The sequence below is a fragment of the Nesoenas mayeri genome, assembly GCF_963082525.1.
Source record: "Nesoenas mayeri genome assembly, chromosome: 1".
NCBI classification, from domain to species: domain Eukaryota; kingdom Metazoa; phylum Chordata; class Aves; order Columbiformes; family Columbidae; genus Nesoenas; species Nesoenas mayeri.
This window is the reverse complement of record NC_137541.1, coordinates 69,596,636-69,609,049: the sequence shown is the minus strand read 5'-3', so window position 1 is coordinate 69,609,049 and position 12,414 is coordinate 69,596,636.

Sequence of the window (12,414 nt, the reverse complement as noted above, 5' to 3'; positions counted from 1 at the left end):
CACATATACTTTGTTTCTCTGGGGTATTTCAGAGATCATTAGTTAATGTGTATAAAGGAGGCTATGAGAAAATACATTAATACAATAAAAGAATTTTTAGCAGTGTAAGGGATAGACAAACATTGCTATGCTGTCTTTGCTGTGACTGGCTCTGCTATATTACTGATTTACATACAGAATTTGAAAGAAAATATTTCCACTCTGGTGACTTCTTGGTGACCCAGCCGTAATCAGAGACCTGTTCTGACTGATGTTATTGCACTTGCATAGTTCCCATCCCAAAGGGCTAGCAATGCAGCAAATCTGTAGTCTCCACTGGAGACATATATGTTTCAGAATATTGCCTCTATCTTTATACTTTAAAACAGCATACTTAGAGTAGCTTCATATTTGCTTTTTAGTTTTATTTCTATTTTCTCAGTCTGTTTATCCTAGTAGAAAAGGGAGAGATGTACTAATTAGAAGAGTCGGAATTGCTTAAAGCCATCTGGTGAGCATCAGAAGGTAGCAAAACTACCTCCTAAGAGGAACTAAACTCTTCAGAAATTAAGTAAAGATAATATTTAGTATCAAAAGTGCAATCGGTTGAATTATGAAAGATTTTGTGAACATATTCTCAGTTAGTAGAATGAGTTCTGCTTCTTCATAGCTGGATTTCAAGTAAGGGAAGAGCTGATATGGGTAAAAAAAAAGAATTTTGAATATATTTACAAGAGCAAATGAGACCATAGTTTCTGTGTTTTGTTGATACCTTCTTATGAACTGCACCTTTAAACTATATCTCAAAATATTATGGCAGTGGCTGTTAGATGTCAAGAAATGAGAGGCTCTCAGTCTGTTTCCTACTGAACTAGCTCCTGCTTGACAAAAGCCTACCTTCTCTGCAACCTTTGATTGGCATCCACGTTAGCAGTCTCCATTGCCAGCTAGCCACAGCATACCAGTTGGCAAATTCTATGAGAAATATAAATTTTCCAAGGCAAATGAGGAGACCCTTGTAAGTTGTTTTTCATTCCTTTCAGCTATTGGTCTCAGTCTTAAGGAAACTACTTTTGGAAGAGTTCAGTTTCCATGTCATCAGTGTTGAAGATCACTAAGATATCACCCAGGAGTGATTTGGCTCAGTGCATTTAGAGATCACAGAACTATTCTAAGTTTTAAGCTGCTGTGAGTAATTCTGGGCATAGCATGGTGAGGAAGTCTCTTGGATTTGTACACTCAGTTCACTGTGAGATGTGGACCTACTGGTAGAAGCTGAATAAGTTCTCCATAAACAGACTGACTCAGATACTAATCACAGAGTCCTACAAACTCTTATATTTTCTGGTCCTTTGTTTTCTTTTATATATATATGTATATTTCTTTTTTTTAGAGAAGCTACATTTTGCAGTCTCATCTTTCTGTTGGTAGCAGTTATCATCCAAGATATGTTCACCTGCAGCCTAACCATGTTCAGTAGATTTCCTTCAGTTTTCCATTTTGATCAAACACTGGTTTACTCCATTTGTTGAAAATCCTAGCACTTACCTTGGAGCTACTGATTAATACACACCACTTGTTTTCATATGGCTAGTGAATCTTCTGGCTTAGCTGGGCTTCTTCTGTATTCATCATCCAGATTTCCAGAGAAGGAGGCCTTCTCGCCCACACTGCCTACATGCTGTCTTTGTTGATCGTAAGGAAAAAAACTTCCAAACTCTCAGGATGACATTTGCTGTTGGAAGGGGCAGAGGCAATACCAGGCAATACCATGTAGCCTTTGAAGCTTTCATTCCCTAGCCTCAAGCTATCCTACAGCCTTGGGAGGAGCAGAAGGAATTAGCTGTGAGTTCTAATTCCATGCTTCCCTTTTCTTACTAGAAGCAATAGATTAAGGATTAAAGAAATTTGGAGTGCATCCCCACAGAGACAGTCAGGGAAAGTCTACTCAGAAGAGTCTACCCTCAAAGCAGAGGAAAAGTCTACCCAGAAGTAGAGCCACCCTAGTACTGAGGTGTAATGCGAGGCAGAAAGGCCTCTAAATCTCTCTGAAGTGCCTTCTAGCTCACTGACTTCTGTCTTAAGAACTAGTATGCTTTGTATTTTTTGCACATTATACCTATAAAACCTAAATTATTTTACTGTTGCGTTTCTTCAGCCTCTCTTCAGAAGTATGCAAGCTTCATACCGGTGTCTCCATGTCCCCCTCCCAATGCTCTATGTGTGGGTCCTTGTAGGAGAAAGTAGCTTCCTAGATTCTCCTTGCTGTGGTTTCTGTGCATTTTCAAAGGGAGAATGAGATGCCAAACTGTGCAAGAGGGAGTTCTGCTATAGCTGCTATAGCTGCCTTAGCACATACCCTTACACTGCCTGTGCGAGGTCATTATTTTAGTGCTAAGGACTGTGACAGCAAAATATGTCAGCGTATTTCAGTTCTGATTCAGGTAGTGCCAGAACTGTTTTCAGCAAAACAGGGAATGCAGGGAATTACTGGAGAGCTAGTCACTGATTCTGATTTTCTCTCATGCTGCAGAATAAGCCAGGTAGCAGCATGCAGTAAGCAGTGTAAAATTCCCTGTGAACTTCCTGGAACAAAATATGCTTTGGCTGCTCTTGATCCTGCTCTGTCTGCTGAGAACTTCACTTGACAGGAAAATTTTACAGAGCAGAAGCCTCAATGGCTTCTGTCTTGTGTCAGTAGCTGGACAGAACAAATGAGACTGCTGCTGTTGTCTGATGGATTGCAAGGTGCCATCAAATGCTCTAAGCCTGAACAATAGAGAGAAGTGGGAGAAAAAGAAAAAAAAATTGTATTTAGCCTGAGTTTTGATGCAATGATGAGGTAAAAGGCAAAACTATGTTATTCTTATTGATAATGCTTTCTTTTAGGTTTCATATAAAAAGAAGACCTTATGGTATCTTAAATCTTTGGTGTTGAAAACACCTGCCTGTATTTATATATGCTTTCCTATGAAGTTGATAGTGTAAACTCTCACATCTTTCTGGTCATTCTTTTAAGAAGATTCATCTTGGAGGGAAATTTGCAAGCATTTTTGTGTTTCAGACCCAACCAAGGCAAGTATAGGGTTCTAGGCTGAGGTTCTTAATAAAACCTGAATAAAAAATGCTCAGACTGCTGAGCTTAGCTTTCTATTGGAAAGAAAAATAATTACAGTTATTTAATTATCCTTAAATCTAAGTCCAAACACAGCAGGTATTTTTTTCCACTCTGTTACATCTGAGATCTAAAGTGTGAAATTTCATTTTTAGCTTGCTGTCACAGGACTGCTAGAATAGTCACCACATTTTTCTCTTAAGCAGCATACACCATTCTACTGTTTAATCTGGGGTTATCAAGAGGTTTCACTGACATATGAAGAGCTTCTCAGCTGATAAGTAGTTTCTTCTGTCTTATAGGGAAGGTATTAGCAAACTTATCTGTTATGGAGGGCTGGAGGAAAAGGAATATTTGTTCTGTTACAACTTAGAAAAGTTTACAGTAAGAGGTATTCTTTAGCTACTATCATGTAAAAGATAGATGTGGTGTGATGACCCCCAAATGGTTGTAACTCAGGGAAAAAAGCAGTTAACAGATTGTTGCATCTCCAGTCTAAAAATGGTTTTTTATGCATGTATGTGTGTGTGCATGCACAAGTATATGCATACACAAGTATATGCATACACATTACTAAAGAAAAGTCTGCTTCAGTGATAGCATGTTTGGGAAATCCAGACAGATTGGATGGGGACTCCCTTCCTTCCTCCCTTCCTTCCTCCCTTCAGTTCAGTTAATCTCGAACTATTTTGCATTTGTTTTGAAACTTATCTGCACTGGAGTACAAAGCTGTTTATCTTTTCTATTTAGAGTTTCCACTGCAGTTAACTGTAAAAAAGTAGTAACACTAAGAAGGTAGCATGGCTTAGATAAGCATTTGTTTATCAAAAACGTGGTCATTAAGGGGCCATCACTTTTACCACATTTTTGGTACATTGTACTCAGTTTCTTCACAGAATCACAGAATGTTAGGGATTGGAAGGGATAGGTTTTGTTATGAATGCATATAAATGCAGTTGCATTTTATTTCATTAAGACTTTTAAACTTTGTGTTTCTGTATTTACCTGGCAAGAGAGCTGGATGGAGTAGAAGAGGGAGAATTAGTGGTAAAGGAGGAATCCCTCAGGAAGATAGTCTCTCCATCATTACATGACATAGATTTATTTACTGGATAATGCTCTACTTGGATCAATATTGCTTCTGACTCAAAATCTTGAATGAGGACCATTATGTTGTGACAGTGCCTTAAGAACATGGTTAACATCTATAATTACATGAATATTTGCATTGCTACTATCAATCACCGTTTGTTTGTTTAATTTGTTACAGAAATGCAGGCAGTTTTTAAATACTTTCAGTTTTACTTACCCAGTCTATTTTGGAGACATTAAGGGGTGGTTTTCTATGAGTGCTGGAATGTGGAAATTGTCAGGGAGGTAGCAGTCCTGCTGCTGCTGCCCTTCACAACAGCTGTGCTAATTGGACTGTTCCAAAAATGAGGCTTGAAAAAACCCACCAAAACACTTCAGCCTCATATTAACCTCAAACTGTATGGAGGTATTGTTTAACTGAATCAATCACAGAACCATTTCAGTTGGAAAAGACCTTTAAGGTCATAAAGTCCAACCAATAAACCTGACGTTATTTAAAGGACTTTTAGATCTGGCACTTAAGGACATGGTTTTAGTGGTGGACCAGGCAGCGTTAGGTTTAATGGTTGGACTTGATCTTAAAGGTCTTTTCAGCCACTCTTCCTCGAGCCTGTAGCACTGCCTGGGATTGTTGTGACCCAAATGCAGGACCTGGCACTTGGCCTTGTTGAAACTTATATAACTGGCCTCAGAACATCGACCCAGCCGGTCCAGATCCTTCTGTAGAACCTTCCCATCCTCCAGCAGATCAACACTTTCACACAACTTGGTGTCTCCAAATCCAACTCTTCCTACAAGTGCCATGAATGATAGTGCAACTATTTTTGATGAGGGGGAAGAACAAGTCATGGAAAAGGAGATAAAGTCTTTGAATACTGTGCTAAGACATGCCGGATGCTAATGCAGAGTTATCAGCTGAGATCTCTAAAAGAAAACAATTGTGCCAGGCCACCCTGATACTGTAGAGAGATTTATAGACCTTTGATTTAATAACCAAGAAACTTGCCTTTTGCAATGGTAAGGTCCAGTGTGATTGATGTGCAATAGGTTTTGACTTAGAGGTTTGGGAGAGAGCTGCTGGTTGTAGAAATCCCAGTCACAGCTAAAAGAGAAAGAGCAAGGTGGTAGCAGCTATGAAGAGTGAACTGGTAGAAAGAGAAAGGGAAGGATTGCCTGCAGAAATGCTCTGATGTAGAATGTCTGCGTTTATTAATGCTGAGACAAAGCAAAAACTCTTCTCGTCCTGATCTATGCACCCAAGCTTTGATTCTGTAACTTGCTCAATGTCTTTGCAACAACTAGATCTAAGTGAGTGCTGTTAAAAAGGGAGAGTCGGTACAGATGCTGACCCGCTAGCCTGCAGAAGCTGCTCCTTTGATGTCTCTGGGAGCTGCTGTTCTTACCAGTAATTTAATTAAATAGGAGTGAGGCCAAATACATCCAGATTTGAGCTGCTGAGAAATATTTGTTATTTAAAATCCCATATCATGCGTATAGGCATATCCTTACCACAATTGCCCTGTCTTAGCTGTAAAATGCCTTATAGGCTTGGTTTCATCAATCATAGAGAGAACATAGTGAGACTGAGAGAGACTAACAGGTTTCACTAAAAAATCGTAAGTCTTCTCCTGGGTTGTGTTGCATCAATGGCCCTTATGCTTCCTTCGTTCTTCTCTAATTCTTAATAGTGATCAGATGGTTTGGATTACTTAGGAGAGGCAGATGATCTGTGAAACTGTACAGATAATGCTTAAGCAATGACCAAATCTTGAAATTCAAGCTTTTGCCTTACATCTGACTCTTGTTCTGTGGGTAGATCTCTAGCCCAGAAGCCACAACTCTCAGCGGTTTCCAAAGGATCTAGAGCTTCTGTCCGCATGTCATGTAACGTTCAGTAGTTCACAGGATCTGAATGTGCACATTGCTCGTTGTCTCTAGGTCTTAATTATGCTGTCACACTGCACTGTCTCTTTAGATTTAACTGTCATAAATTGAAATGGGTTGAAAAACTGGTGTCATTTTTGAAGTCATGAAGGGTTTCTGGGAGTAACGAGAGTTTCTCCTAGCTTGTCGCTACTTGGGTATGCTGTTATGGAATTGAGTCCCTACTGTTAGCAAACAAAAAATGATTTGAAATATATTAGCTGGAGAAAAGTGATTTAACCTTCAGGCTTCTAGCAACAACATTTATATTTGGTGTAAATTGCTTGGAGCAAAATCTCTTTTGTAAAGAGGATTATCATCAGGAGCTCATTCTGGCTGTAAATGTGCCCATCTTTGAATCACAAGATTTTATTTCTTTGTGCTGTATTAGCATCTATAGTGCCTATACAAAGGATGGATTATGACCTTCCTTTTAACTCTGTAGCTAAGTGAGAGAAGGTTTATCTTTGCCAGTTTGTTATTGTTTTTAGGTTGTTAGTGCTATTAAATAACTGCGGAAGTTTAGCAAACCCATAAGGATCTTTTAATTTGTCCCTAGATTAGCCATTTTAGCATCCTCTTTGCTTCATTTTCTGCCATCAGTAAAATCTCCCCATTTTTTCCCAAACTTAATGTACTACACAAATCTTGATGTGCCTAAAGTGCTTTGAAAATATGTTATGTAACTTCAGTGCACCGTTGTTGGTACTATATACTTGCTCATGTTAACAGTGCCATTGCCAAAAATGTTGTGTTGTGCTAAACTACCGCCCTTTTCCATTCTGAGTCACTGTTATTTGTTACTGAAAATGCAGAAAATACTTTAAATATAAAGTCTCCAGTCTAATATAATTCATGTTAATCCCAGCTGAAACATTGGTCATTGCAGTGGAACTACCCTGATTGTGAGTTTGGCCCAGTAAATCAAATAAATGGAGCTAAGTGTTGCCGAGAAGGCAGGAGTTAAGTCACTGTGATGAAAAGCAAGTCACTACTTCAACTATTGCTAGTGTGCATGGTGTGGGACTTTGCTCTGTGACTCTAAGACCATGGCATGCTCTATTACTTCCAAATGTCTTGGGGCTAAAAATAATCTGTGAAATCTCTGAAGCAAAGCCTGGTGCTCAACAAAACCTTGACATCCATATAAAATGGCAGAGCATCCATCTCAAATGACAGAGCATGCACAACTAATGCACCTGCATATGCCCAAGATTTCACAGTGAATTGATGGATGCTGTTATATCCCATATTTCTACTGCCAGTACATAAATGAAATACGTAGATGCTTATTGCATTTTCTTTTGTCTTTTTATGTTTTATACTTTAAGCGTGGAATGGAGCATTTTGTTATTCCAGGAATCAGAAGGTTGGAAGTTGCTTTGTTTCAGACTGGACCTTGCTCCATAGGAGGTGGTGTGCAGATGTTGAACTTCCATCACTATTCCTGCCTCTTCAACCATGTACACACTCTCCTTGGATTATACTGATGTGCTTAAACCATACAATTGTTGTGTCTACATTAGCACTGGAGGAAAACTGCACTTTGTTCAAGTGTCCACCTCTACTGGCCACCAAAGTAAAAAGATCAGGTTTTTGCTGCTACAGTCATAGTTGTGGAATTATCTACTTGCTGGTGATTAACCAACAAGAAATTATCCACAAATGTTTTCAGGCAAAGAGCACATATTAGAAATAATTGCTTGTAATTACATGCATAGTTTGTGGAGTTTCAGTCACGCATTCGGGGGTGGGGGTGGGAAGAAAATAATTATATGAAGATACATTGTTCAGGCATCCCCAGTGTTCAATTCTTTTTAAACTCCTAAAATAATTAATAGATTGAGCAGGCAAATGGATGAGATGGAGATTGAAATAGTCTGTGATTGCTTCTTCCGACCTGTACGAATTCTCTGAAATGACAGAGGAAATTTTCTTTCTCTGCATGTCCCAGGTTAATTATGGCTCTTCCAGAATCCTGATTAAAGAAAACTGTCATATGTATGATTGGATATTTGTACCCAAGATTAAAAATTTATATTCAGAAAGTGGCCAAAAATTATTTTGTCTTCAAGGACTCTTGCTATGTATAGCTCTGTTCCGAAAAGCTATTTGTCATTAATCATAATTTTAGTTGAAGCTGGTTCATTACATTTAATATGACACCTAAATGGCTGACACTCCTGTTTACAGGAATTAAATGCCTGCATAAAGTTGTGAAAACACATTAGATATGAGGAAACTCACCAAAACCAGACTAAGCAGGAGATGCCAGAGAGGCCATTTGTGATCTAAATGTATAGTTACAGGCATAGGGTCATTTACTCCTGCACAAAACTAAATCTCTTTTCCTTTTTTCTTTTTTTTTTCTTTTTCATTTTGTGCTGTTGAATTGGAATGGCAAATAACTCAACAGATAAGCTTTTGCAATGGCCACTGTTCCAGTTGAACAGAGCATGGTAATCTTATTAGTGGTCCAAATTGTAGTGAAATATTAACCTGCTGTAGTGTACCCATCCTTCAGTGCTCATGCTGCAATTTGGCATTTCTTGTTAACACCTTGCAGCCATGGAGCTGTTCTGGGCAGCAGCAGTAGCAACAGTCAGTGAGGTTCAGATGTATATTTCCCCTTCCATTGCTATGGCTTTGATAGCAGTCTAACTCTAGGCATTGCACCATTGTAGTCTGAAGGCAGATTTGGGATCATTGAAGTATGTGGAAATTGAGCACAGTGTATTAATTGTTGTATTAGTTGTTGTCAGGTCAATTGTATCTGCTCTCCGTGGGGGAAGGCCCTGCTTTACTCTTCTCTTTGGGCTACGAAGGTTTTTCTTTTGCAGGAGCAAAACATTAGGTTGGTAGCATTCCTACTCTTCCCTTTGTCCTTTGGCACAAGACTGTGGCTTTGTTTGTAACACAGCGCTGCAGATCGTCCTTTATAACTGATCCAGAGGAGACTGTCACAGGTGCCAGTAACAGAGCTTTACCCTTAAAACATCATGTGTACTTGTGTCTGCAGAGATACTCAGTGTGATTCCTGGCTGGCTGTCCAAAAGGTGGGGTTTTTTTCACAGTGTGGTTAGAGATGAGTCAGCATCAGTGAGACATATGCTGCTGCAAAGATGCTGTGTTCAGTAATTCAGATGGCATCAGCGATTACTTTCCTGCTCTGATTAGTGCCTAAACCATCAGATTTCCATGTAATTACTCACTTGAATTGGGCTTCAAGAAGCCCTTGTGTGAGCTTTTCTCCACCGTTCAGTGGCTTTTTCTCCTACAGTCAGTTTTGGAAGAGACAGAAACCTCAGGCTCTGAAATAACCATTGTCCTTCTTCATCTCAATAAGGGTCAACTCACTACAACTGCTGACCGTAGTTCAGACTTTGAATAGTTTTCTCTTACCATACATTGCAGCTTAGTTGACTGGGAAATAGTTAACGTTTGGTATTGCCTCTTTATTCCTTGAAATGAAAAGCCAAATATAAGATTCTGCAGGAAACATTTTTTTCTTCATTTGACTAGGTGTAAAAGATCAAAAAGGAATGTATACTACTTTGTATTTTGAGGTAGATATCCAAAGGGGCATTGCTCAGCAGGCATCACTTGGATGACACCCTTTGACTGCAGAAATCCTCTTGTTCCTTAAAATCTCCAAACTTCTTCAGTGTTTTCTCTACAAAGGCCATGCAAAATCAATTAAAACAGAGAACAATAAATTCTGTTATCCCACTCTTAAAAATATAAAAGCCAAAGAGGGTTCTGAAAAATAAAGAAGTCAATATTCCCTAAGTTGAAAAGAAAATATCTTGGCAATCCTGAATATAAACTGGAATCTACTTTTGAATTTGGAAGGTAGTAAAAGCCTCTTTAAATTTACTTGTGGAGATTCAGGGATCTGTCTGAACACAGCAGATTGAAGCCTTGTGGCTTTTGTATCATGATCTCAAAACATCAATTTGTTTGTGCACATTAAACAAATAAACAGATTTTCATTAGCATGGCATCAAATGGGTACAAGGTTATTGTATTTTCTTAAAAAGCTGACTTAGGAAAGGACAAAAAGAAATATTGCAAGGACACACAAATCTGATCCCATAATAAGAAAAACCCATCTCATTCCTCATGGCCTTTCATTGTGTTTGGGGCCCTGAGCAACCTGATCCAACACTGAAACTGGCCTTATGAACTATATGCTGCCTGAGCTGGAGTGCCTTATTATAGAAAAGAGAAAGTATGTGGCTTTCCTTACCTTTTTTTTTAACCCTATAGGGTTAAGTCAGTAATTAAGAGGAACAGCAGATTGCCTTTGAAGTTCAGTTTTCTGTGTCTGTGTTTCATGTTTCCATTGTTTCCATTCTGATATAATCAGAACAGTTTGAGAGGTGCAATTGTTTTCCTGACTTCTCTTGGAGTCAAATGTTCAAAATGGTCTCGGACTACATGGGGGAAAGCTATCAGTTATATATGTGCGGTCCTTACCAGGATTACTTAAGGAAATCTGGGCTGCATGGCTAATCTTTGGGACACTATAAAGTAGTGTGTCATGTATTGTTTGGTTTTGTTTTGGTTTTGTGGTTTTTACTGTTCTAGTAGGCATCGAATATCTGGCCAAAACAAATGAAGCCCCATATGGATAACCTAAACAGAGAACCCAAATAAAACAACATGATAAACTGAGGTCCACATTTTGAAATCTTAACAGTTATTTTTGCAGTAGTCTACAACTATAATGCAAAGCACTAATGTTTAGTGGTGCAGGTTGGAAATATGGTGTACTACTGAAGTGTGGGAAGGAGAGTAATTCCAATTAAACACTGTGGGTAACCTCCAAGTCTGTGGTGGAAAGTACTTTATAAATGTACGATTTTTCTAGCAGAATATTAGGTGAATTTAGGTAGATATGATCTTCTAAATACAAGTTCGAAGCAAGTAACCAGTGACTGGAAGGAGTCTTATATTTAGTCTTTTTGTTTCCTTATAATTTGTATGGCCTCTAGTGACTAAGGATTTCTTTTATTAATTTTTCTGCTTTGCAGAGCATGTGTTGTACCAAAATACTTAAGTTTTTTGTCACCTCCATCTTCATCTGACCAAATTAGTATCTACTTTTGGACTCACACACCTTTTCACACACTTCCAGATTCTGCAAGTTCCCATCTTCTGATACCACTCGGGTTTCCGAAGCTGAATGAGATGTAACATTTTATTATAAATAAGTGAATTATCTAATAGTTTAACCTGTTTGTTTAACTTCCCAAGTGGCCGGCTCTTTGATAAGAACAGGTTTTTAATAGTCTTAAATGAGCCTGTTACAGTCATTTAAATTGTGATGTAGGTCATAACTGAAAGTAGGCTAATACCTGAATTCACTGAGCCAGAATACCCACAGCTATTAATTTGTAAAATACTGTCCTTCAGAAGTTATCCTGCTTGACCCACTTTCTAAATTGCATGGCACACCTAATGATTCATTACAGATAAAGAAATTTTGGAGTTTTCATTTGTTTGATGCAATGTACTGCATTGCAGTCCCAGGCAGCACTGAGAAAGAACAACAACATTCTGTTGGGCATGAGTCTCTTGTTTATGAGCCTGGGCTATAGCCCTTTAGAAATATACATTCAATGTTTCCATGCATCAGTACAATGATTGTGAAAACTGCCAGACTGGTAGAAATGAAAAGTGAGTTCTGGATAGATGTATCAGCTGTAGACCCACATAATAACAGCACATGAACATAGACTGTGGATTGCTTTTCACTGTTGTGAGTGGCATTGCCTTGAGGATCACAGTCCACCTAAGCACATTGCTGACCGTGGTCAATTTTCTGGAGTAAGATATCTCACTACACCCTGAGGAGGACATGCACTGTAGTACAAACTGTATTTCTCTCGTGATCCCATGTGGTGGAAGGAATTTTAGCTGCCATCATATGTAGCCAGGGCTCTTATAGTACTTTAAACTCTTTGTTGCTGTTCCTTTGTGTTGGTCCAAACCAAGGACTCATTATATGATTCTGTATGAAGGCTTGCAGTTTTTGCTCTAGCTTAGGCTGCTTCACTGTCCCTGAATGGTTTATTAGGTTTCAGAAATGCAAAAGGTTTGGTGACAACAGGGGATCTTGGCAGACTGCAAAAATGCAGCAAATGCTGTGTTTCTGTTTTGATGTATTTGCATTTTGTTAGTATGCAGTTGACTCATGTTGAGAAACTGGAAATGGCCAACAGTTTCTCTGAAGCTTCTGCAAGAAGAGAGGTTTTTTTGGAGTACCTGACATTATTCTACTATTTTTGTTTCTTTTTGTC